Raw genomic sequence first — 10,199 nt, forward strand, 5'->3', positions numbered from 1 at the left:
CTGTGATATTTTCATGTTTTGCATTCCCCTAATCAGTTTTCAGCCAATGTATGTAAAGCTCATATAAAATATACAACATTTTCCCCTCGTTCTTGAATTCTCTGGTGAAAACACGCTCTTTTGTAAATCACATTTATGAGGTATAAAGTATCCATCAAGCATAGCCAGAACCCTTTCATAGTCATCTTTGTGACTGTTTTCAGTAAAGTCAAAAGATTTAAAGATCTGCTCTGCCTGCATCCCCATAACATAAATTAAAGATGTATAGTTCCAGTTTTCTTGTGAAGACTGTTTGCAATTCAAAATCTTGCAAAATACTACTTCCAGTCTGCCCATTGTAAAGGTCTGTCAAAGCCAAAGTTCCGTGAGGCATTGAAGGGTGACATGTTGATGAGAATCTACAACCTTTGTTGTTTTCCTTCTGTTTCTGTTATCATATTGTGTACTTCTGTTCCAGATATGGACTGGTCACAGAGCTTGCTTATACACCCCAGATGTGTGTTCATCATAAGATCCTTTAAGGCTCTGCCAGGAATGGCTGAGGTTTGTTTAAATAAAGTATTTCACAGACAGTGCCACCTAGTGGCTGAACAGTATGACAGTTTAGTATTCCATTACAGGGGCCAACTTTGTTGAATTTCAGGAAATACTTCAGGGGGTCAGGCAGACTGTCCTGTTCACATTGGGTCAGTTTATATTCTTTGCATTTTTTTAAAGTTGGATTGTGTACCTGCCTTAGAGCTACCAAACAAGTATATTTTTATAAAACTCTAATAATCAAACAAGAACTAACAATAGTGCAGAGAGGTGGTGTGAAAGTTTTCCCATCTCTGTCTGTTAATGCAGTTCAGCTCTCTGTTTACAGAGCTGTTCAAAAAAAGATAACATTATTTCAAAATTTAAGACAGTAGGTTTTGAAAGGAATGTTTTTCACTTTTTTGCAAATTTTTAAATTGAAAATATCTAGTCTGTTTTTTCATTTCCCCCACAATCTTTCTCCACCCTTTTTTTAGTGCTCCCCACCCCATTAGTACATTTTTCCCCACTTTGCCACTGAAACAGGTTAGGGCAGGAAAAGGTAACAGGGGGAAATGTTTTGTTAACTTACAGCTTTTAGCTTAGCGGTGAGGCTACTCCCCCCTAGGATGTGAGACTCCCCTGACAGGTCAAGTCCCCTCTCTGCCTGATGAGGAGAAGGGAATTGAACAGGATCTGCTACAGTGCACGTGAGAACCCTCACTACTTGGCATAGAGTCATTCTAACTCTGTGCCCCAATTAATAATTAATTATTCAACTATATAATTAAAATGGAACAACTTCAATAGGAGAGATTGAGGGACCCTTTCCCCTTCACAATATTCTGTAGCCCAGGGGCTAGGGCACAAGGTAGTAGATCACTATGCAAATCCTTTCTCCTCCTCTGGCAGAATGGGGAGTTGAACGGGGCCAGGGAGATCTCCTACATCTCAGCCAAGTGCTCTAACCACTGGGCTAATGGTTACACTCTCCCACCACCCCCTGCTGTTTTGTGTGAACTCACCTGTGGGACCTGATGCACTAGGCAGCCTCTGAGCACATTTCCCCTGGTTTGTGAATTACTCTGGGGCTTAGGTGGGAGATAGACATGAGGGGGCCTAGAGGGAAGCGGCAGTGCACGTGTGCAGAAACTGAAACTTAGAGAATGAGTGAGTTTAGGTGCAAGCCAGGTTAGGTGGCAGCTGAGTTTTGTGGATCACAGTTTTTGTGTACAAATGGCCACTATGAAATAGGGTGAGAGGATTAGGACTACATTAGAACCATGATCTGCTACTTTTTCCCTGTGGGTAGACCTTTGCTCCCATGCAGCCTCACCCAGTGATGAGCTGCCAGAAGCTGAAGAACGGGTTCCTTTAGTCGCTCCCGGTCTTCAGCGGCACTTCTGCAGCACGTCCTTCAGTCACTCCGGGTCTTCGGCGGCACTGAAGGACCTGCCGCCAAAGTGCCACCAAAGGCCTGGAGTGAGTGAAAGACCTGCTGCTGAAGTGCTGCCGAAGGCCCGGAGTGCCGCTGGGTGAGTAAAAATTCTCAGGGGAGCTTCCCCAGCCGACAGCTCAGGCGGGACAGAAAGGACGGTCCCGCGGGCCGCATGTGGCGTTTGCCCACCCCTTTAACAACCGGTTCTAAACTGGCTTCAAAATCTAACAACCAGTTCACGTGAACCAGTGCGAACTGGCTCCAGTTCACCACTGGCCTCACCCCCACCCCTTGAAACCACTGAGGATCCACGTAGGTGTAGGGATCTATTCATGCAGAACAAGTTGCAGGAGTGGAACACAAGGTCTCAATTCTGGTTTCTAGAGGTGAAGGTCTAGTGTGTTAATTCACCACTCTGAGTAACCCCCTAATGAAATTCTGTTCAGCGGAGAGTCACAGAGTTTAAGGTCAGAAGAAACCACTAGATTGTTTAGGCTGACCTCCCTTTATCACAGGCCAGCACCTACAGGCTAAACCCAACAACTGAAATGAGACCAAAGTATCACAGCCCACTGTGAGACTAGACTGTTATGTGCAGAGAACAGGAGGGACAGAGGTGCACCAGTGCTTGAGACCCCCCGCCACCACACACACACACACAGTGGCAGATAAATGATTAAGTGAGATATACCCAGATAATCCTGGCAAGTGACACTCACCCATGTGCTGCAGAGGAAGGTGAAAACCCCCCAGGTCTCTGCCAATCTGATCTGGGAGAAAATTCCTTCCTGATCCTACATGTGGTGATCAGTTAGACCCTGAGCATGCGAGCAAAATCAACCGAGAGAGAGAGAGAGAGAGAATGCTTGACGCCACCTCAGAGACATGATCCACCCTACCCAATGTCCCATCTCCAGCCATGGACATCCCTGGTGCTTCAGAGGAAGGAGATTAAAAAAACCAAAACTCCTCCCAGAATACATTGATTGAGAAGGGAAATCGTGACTGCTCCCAGTGGCTGACTAGAGCCCTGAAGCATGAGATATAGGAATGTAAGTCAAACCAGAAGTGAGCCCCAGGGTTATTGAGCCCTGCCCCCTACCATCACAAGCAATCCCATCATACAATTGCCCTCATAACTTTTTCGAGCTCTCTTCAAACTAGTTAAGTTGTTTGCTCCCACAACTCCTATTGGAAGGCTGCTCCAGAACCTCATCCCTCTGACACTTAGAAACATTCTTCTAACTTCCAGCCTGAATTTGTTCGTGTCCAGTTTATATCCATTTGTTCTTGTGCCAACATTGTCCTAAAGCTTGCATAACTCTTCACCCACCCTGCTATTTACTCCACCTAATTACTTGTTCACTAATTCTTCTTTTTGCTCTTATTACTCCGGGGCTCAAACCATGACTAATATCAAGCTTTTCTCAATAAATGGTCTATTTTGTCTGCTCTATCACCCACTTGAGTCCTTCCTGACTATAGTAAGCCTTACATAAACAAATAAAACTTCATGATAATTAAGCCTGGACACTAACATTGATTTTTTTATTAGTGGAAGTAGTCTGATTTTGGTATAAATATGCATTAACAAAAGATGTTTGCATACCAATACTATTTGACTCATGTTATACTGGCATATCCTATTTGCTTTTTTGTTTGAGACTCATAATTCTTGAGGATAATAAAATATTAAGGAGATTAATACAAGGCAGTTTGCCTACTAAAGTTCATTCCTTTTAAGCATCTATCAAACGAAGGCAAAGATCTGTGAGGAAAAATGTTTTTTATGCCTGGATAACAGAGTACACTTATGATAAGCTGCTTGGTAAACCTTGCCAGAAATTAGTTTAGAAGTTTATTTTCCTGGCTTGGCTATTCCACCATTCATCTGTGCCCTCTACATGTACTAACACCTTTTCAACATGTCATTAAATAGCACAATAAACACGTACCAGATGTTAGCCTTTCATCCTTTAAGGATCAAGCTTGCCTTTGCTCCCAAGTAAAAATAACTGTTGGTTGCCTTTACCTCATTCCTATTTATACAGATGGGCATTTTCTCACAAGCCCAAACTGGAGGAACAAAGGTGTTGAAGGTCAGAACAGAGGTTCATTGGAAGGACTTTCCATGGAAGATTTTACAGTTCCTGGATGTGGCAAATGTGATATTTATTTACACTCTTCTGGCTCAAAAGAGCCCTCCATTACCCCTGGATTATAATGTGTCCTGTTCTATCGTAGTTATAATACTTTGGGTTAATGTGAACTTTGAAAGAAAACTATTTTGTGTAGGGAGGAAGGAGCACCTGCAAGGACTGTGGAGACAGACATGTTTCCTAGGTGCTGTGAAGCAGCTCTGGCTTATAGCTTATTGGAATTCCTGTTCCATGAGAAATTCCAAAGTTTAAAAAAAAATTGTTCCAAAACGGAACAAAAAATCAAAACTTCCCATGGAACAGGAATTCTAAATGTTCATTTTAGATAAGTCTAAACAACCTTTTCAAAACATTTGAGGCTCCTGGCAGCCCACCAGGTAGGAAGTTCTAAGTGCCTCAGAGCCGAAGAGGCAACAATCCTAATGCTTCCAGGCCACCAAGGAGCTGGGAGCCAGGGAATCTGGACTCCCCAGCAGACCACAAGGCAGGCTGCCGAGAGCAGGGAAGCCATGGAAATGGGAACAATTTTCTCATGGAAAATTTCAGAGTAACAGTCGTGTTAATCTGTATTCGCAAAAAGAAAAGGAGTACTTGTGGCACCTTAGAGACTAACCAATTTATTTGAGCATAAGCTTTCGTGAGCTACGGCTCACTTGCATCCGATGAAGTGAGCTGTAGCTCACGAAAGCTTACGCTCAAATAAATTGGTTAGTCTCTAAGGTGCCACAAGTACTCCTTTTCTTCTCATGGAAAATGAAAGTTTGCTTGCAAATTGAAAATTTTCCCATGGAAATTTTTAATTTTGTGGAAAGAATTTTCCATTAGAAAATCCATCTGATGAAAGATTGCTGATCAGCCCGACTCTTACTATAGATTTAAATAGCTGCAGTATGAATAGGCCATGACCAGCTCCTGCCCTACCAAGACATATAACACTGTTCATACTCATTCGTGTGTTTCCCCATGCTTTGCAGACAGATTGTGGCTGACTTATTAGGCCTGGAGGAGGGGCAAGGAATCTCTACCTTCTCCCTATCCAGCCAAGCCACACAGGGCGTCCTATGATCTGCCTCAAAATGGACAGTCCTGATTTGGAGCTAGATAAACCCACTACAGCCTCCCCACAAGCCCTTCACCAGGGTCTGGCACAGACTCTCAGAGCCAGATACATTCCTATCTTCAAGAGAATATAAATTCTATCTATTCTACTGCATATACTGTAGCAGCATTCAGATTATTTTAGCATTGGTATTTCTTAAAGCTTCTAAGTACTGATAATTTAAATAAATGTTAATCATGCACTTTAAGTCACTATGCCATCATGCCTTCAGATGTAGCCTTACACTTGCCATATCGTCTATCACCTTTTTCGGTTTTCTATGCAAGATACAAAACCATAACTATCTGAAAACACAAACAAAAAAAATCAAATCTCACCTCTCTTTTGAGGAGGCATTTGTCTACAATGAACTTTGGGATATCACTGAATTATTCTCCTTGCGGGTACAATGGGTGAGGAAAAACATTGAGACTGGCTTAATGCCTGAACTTGTGAAACAAGATGTCTCCAATGTAAAAAATGGAAGAAAATATCCTTATTTCTCATAATTTATTAAAACAGTAATATTTATATAACTCAATTTCCAGTTTGAGTATTGCAGTATTTATATTTTGTTTCCTTTTTATTTTCCATCCTCCTTCCACCAGAGACAGAGCTTGGGTAAAATCCTGACCCCACTGAAGACAAAGGGAGTTTTGCCACTGATTTTAATGGAACCAGGATTTCACCTCAAGCCTCTGCAAGAATATGTTTTTCTATATTCACTCAGTTCTACTTATAGTGAATTGTTTAAATTCACAGATACAAGGCAAAAAAATTAAAATGCTTGCTCATGACCCAACCACCACATGGATGTTCATTTGAGGCCGAAAGTGGGCTGTACCCACATCACATTTGACCACCACGCAGTCAAACCTTTCTTTAACTTCCCTCTGCTCTTCACCAGGGTTTCCACTTGGAGAGCTACCCAGACCCATTTCAGTATTTCTTGCAATAATTGGAAACAAATAAAAACAATGTCCTGAACACAACTGTGTTGGCCTGAGTGGTGGAAGGCAGAGTAACTGAATAGCACGTAAAAGCTGTATTGGAAAATCCGTGCGTGTTTGTCTATATCTGTACTATAAGCTACAGGTGTAATTTCCAGATCACATAGACATACTGCCGCTACCGCTCACTGAACTAGCGTGCTAAAAATAGCAGCCATGTAGCGTGGGCAACAGTGGTATGGGCTGCCCCAAGTATGTACTTACACTTCAGCTGTAGATATGTACAGTTCTAGCCCAACTTTCAGTCAGCAAATATATGTCTGGGGTGGGGGGGAGGGGGAGCAGTTTTGTATTAATAGAAGAGTGTACATCAATAACTAACTATAATCTGGTTCTGTGTAGAGGCTATGCCACACACTTCTTTCTTTTTTTTTTTAGGACAAAGTTCAGTTAATGCTATTCTGTGAAATATAGAATTGGAAAGTAAGTTAGATAGACCAACGCAAACACCAGAGAGATACAATATAAGGGCAGATGCAATTTGTTATTACATCAGTTCAATTACTTTTTTAGATTCTCAAGATATTGTTCAGAGAAATCCACCATTACGTTCTCTAGGGTGCTCTTTTGAAAATTTCACTCTTCTAGTTAGTGTTAGTCTGTTTGTTTTTACTTTCATTATTTTTGTCCTTGAGTAATGCTGAATGTTTATCAACAATGAATTTTATTTTCCTCATGTCAGACCAGTTACAAAGCTAATACAAATCTCTTTAAATTTTCCTTGCCACTTGATGTGCATCCATTATTCTTCCCATCATTGTGTCACCCGCCAACCATTTAACTGGTTTAGTCATTTAAAGTGATTTATGTAGATTAGAAATTGCAAAAGTAGTCAATAGTCTACAGGCTCATATTGCCTCAGATGGATGTGGTCCTTTTCCTGTCAAATAAACTCTTATTGTATAGTCACCATTTCCATCTGCAACCCCCTACTTTTATTTAGCTTCTGACTTAAGATGGCATCATTTGTGGAGATCTTCATCAATCAGCCAGTTATCCCATCATAGTTTATATATACTGCTCTTCAGATGAGCATCTCTGGGCAAAAATAAAAGCAGTAATTACAGCAGATGATTAAAAGGCAACTCTAAACTGGTGAATTTTAAAACTTGATTAAGAAATCAAACTATCCACATTCCTCTAAGTACTAGCTCTTATCATAGAAAATGAGATAGGGTAAGAAAAAAATTCCTAGGTCATTTCTAGCCTTTGCCCCACGTGGGGTCATGCAAAGCTATGACTCTGGAAAAACAGAAAAAAATTTCATTTCCTCTGCCCATAACATTAAGAAGCAGATGCTGTCAGGAAATAAATGATCATTGTTAAGGCAGTGAGTTTGCCACAGAGGTCACGGATTCCATGACTTCTGCAGTAGCCAGTGCCCCGGCTCAGGGGCAGCTCAGGCAGCAGGCGCACCGGCCACTGCTGGGGCAGTCTCAGGCCCCGGCCTCCTCCCCCCAGCAGCAGAGTTTGGGTGCGGGAGGGGGCAGGGGCACCAGATGGGGTGTGGCAGGCTCTGGGCAGTGCTTACCTGAGGGGCTCCCCTGGAGCGGCGACATCCCCCTCATTCAGCTACTAGGTGGAGGCACGGCCAGGGAGATCTGTGGGCTGCCTCCGCCCACAGTGCTGGCAGGGGCGGTGCCTGCAGGCGGAGGCAGCACCCAGAGCTGCCTGACCATGCCTCTGCCTAGCTGCTGAGGGTGCCCCCCAGGTAAGTGCCACTCAGAGCCTGCCTCACCCCATCCCATGCCCCAATCCCCTGCCATACCCAAACTCCCTGGGCAGCCCCCCTCAAGTTTTATTCACTGGTATTTTTAATAAGTCATAGACAGGTCATGGGTCATGAATTGTTGTTTGCTGCCCGTGACCTGTCCCTGACTTTTACTAAAAATATGCGTGACTAAAACACGTGACTTAATCATTGTAAATTAACATTGCCTTATTCAGTCCCTTATCCCAATCAAGTTTAAATTCTTATCACATATACCAATATATTAGTTTCCATTATATTTCCTGCTGACACTTGATCACGCATTAGAGATCCTTGATATTAAGGGAAATGCCAATTCCATTTTGAATGTTCTTTCCTAGCATATTAAGGACCAAAGTATGGCTCTAAGAGCCAGTGAAGTGCAAAAGGCAGTATGGGAGAGCATCTTAAGAACCTGAATCATGTTAAGGGGAGGTATAACACCTGTTTAAGGCATTATGCCTCCTTGGACACCAGGGGAAATCTTCTGAGCAGTGGTAATGCTACATCACCATAAGGGTGTAGTGAGCTTCTGTGACACTCTCCAGAGATACCCAGAGTTGTGAGGCATCTCCACCACCACCTGCCCTTAGCATGAGGCAATCTTTTCTGTACTTGTTATGGGTCTGCTCCCTGAAATCCACAGCCTTGGGCAGCACAAGCATTACCTTCCAGCCCCCTCTCCCAGCCTTGCTCTCTGTGTACAGGGAGTGATAGGCACATACCAGCCCCCAAGTACTTGGAGCATTCCCTGCAGTGTCCAGCCCCTTATCCACTGAACACTCATGGAATTTCTAGGCCTGCTGTTCCCAAAGGAACAGTACATAGCAGCTTGTAAGATTCAACTTGGGATCATCACTTTCCTTAACACCACAGCACTGAGTTACATTTATAGTGAAAACAAGAAAGTGTATTATCAAAGAACAGACATTTAAATGATCGCGAATAAGAATATTGGAAACAAATGGTTACATATAAAACAAAATCATAACATGCTTTCTAGAGACTAAATTTCTAGAGACTAAACTAACTGATTAACCTCCTGTCTAAAAAAGTTTCTCATCCAACATTCTCTCCAGTATTTTCAGGTGAGCCTGATTAAGATCCCATTTGCTGTCCATTTACTTCCTAGCTGATGGGTGCCAGGGTATCTTATTTGACCTCCAAATAATTAGAGCAAACCTTTGAAGTGCACCTCAAGATAAGGTTCTCCCGTCCTGCTGTTTTTTTCCTTCCTTCGAAAGGTCTTACAATCCCTCATTTGCATTGAGTTCAGCTGGAGGCCCATTGTGAACAAGAATACTCAATTTACATATGAACAGATTGATGGGTAAACATCATGTGTCTGGCAGAAAATCTGTTTTTTTACCTTTGTTGGTGACCAGTCTCCATGTACTAACTTTATGATTATATTTTGTGTGTGTACACACACACAGACACACATACCTCCTTACAGAATATCTGTGCCTACATTTCACAATGACATTGACGACCACTGTGACACTGGCTTCTAAGACCTCAGATGACATTTTGATTAATTCAAATGTACATACCAGACTGAAGATTCCTGTAACCTCTATGCACCCCCTCTGTGCCCCTTGTCAGTTAATACTAAGAGGTTCTTGGATCACAGCTTCCTCTGTCACCTCCCTATGCTGCTGCCAGTACTAGCTAGTATGCAAGGGGCCACGGACATACCTGGACATATCTGCCCAGCATCAGTGGTGGCACTGAGTGCCCCCTCCCATTGCAACCCAGGCTGCAGCAAAATGGCTGCTTCCTCTGTGGGTTTGCTGCCCCCTCTTGATATACACCAGCTAGCATACCCATTCAGGGAAGTCAAAATAGGGCCGTAAGTATTTGTCTCTGAGCTTTTAAGGCAATAGCTGAAGTGGGAATGGTGGATTCTGCACTGCTCCATTAAGAACTCTGGGCATTCAGAGGAAGTATAGCTGCTGCTGCACCTCTTACATAGATGCTTTCTTCTCTACAGCCAGCCACCCCTCAGCCTTCCCTTTTTCAAGGTGAAACTAGCCCAGGAACACTATAGAATTTGTGCTCAGGAGAGGTAGATGCCCCCCCCACAGCAGGCAGTCACAATCTAAGGGCTACATACCACATCCTGCTTCATTTCTACCAGTGGCTGGGCTCCCCCTCCACTACTCTATTCTCCTAAACCAAGCACTTTAATGATTCTTAATATCTATAAAAGTGGAGGGGGAGAGAG

The sequence above is a fragment of the Natator depressus genome, chromosome 1, assembly GCF_965152275.1.
Source record: "Natator depressus isolate rNatDep1 chromosome 1, rNatDep2.hap1, whole genome shotgun sequence".
In the NCBI taxonomy this organism is placed as follows: Eukaryota; Metazoa; Chordata; order Testudines; family Cheloniidae; genus Natator; species Natator depressus.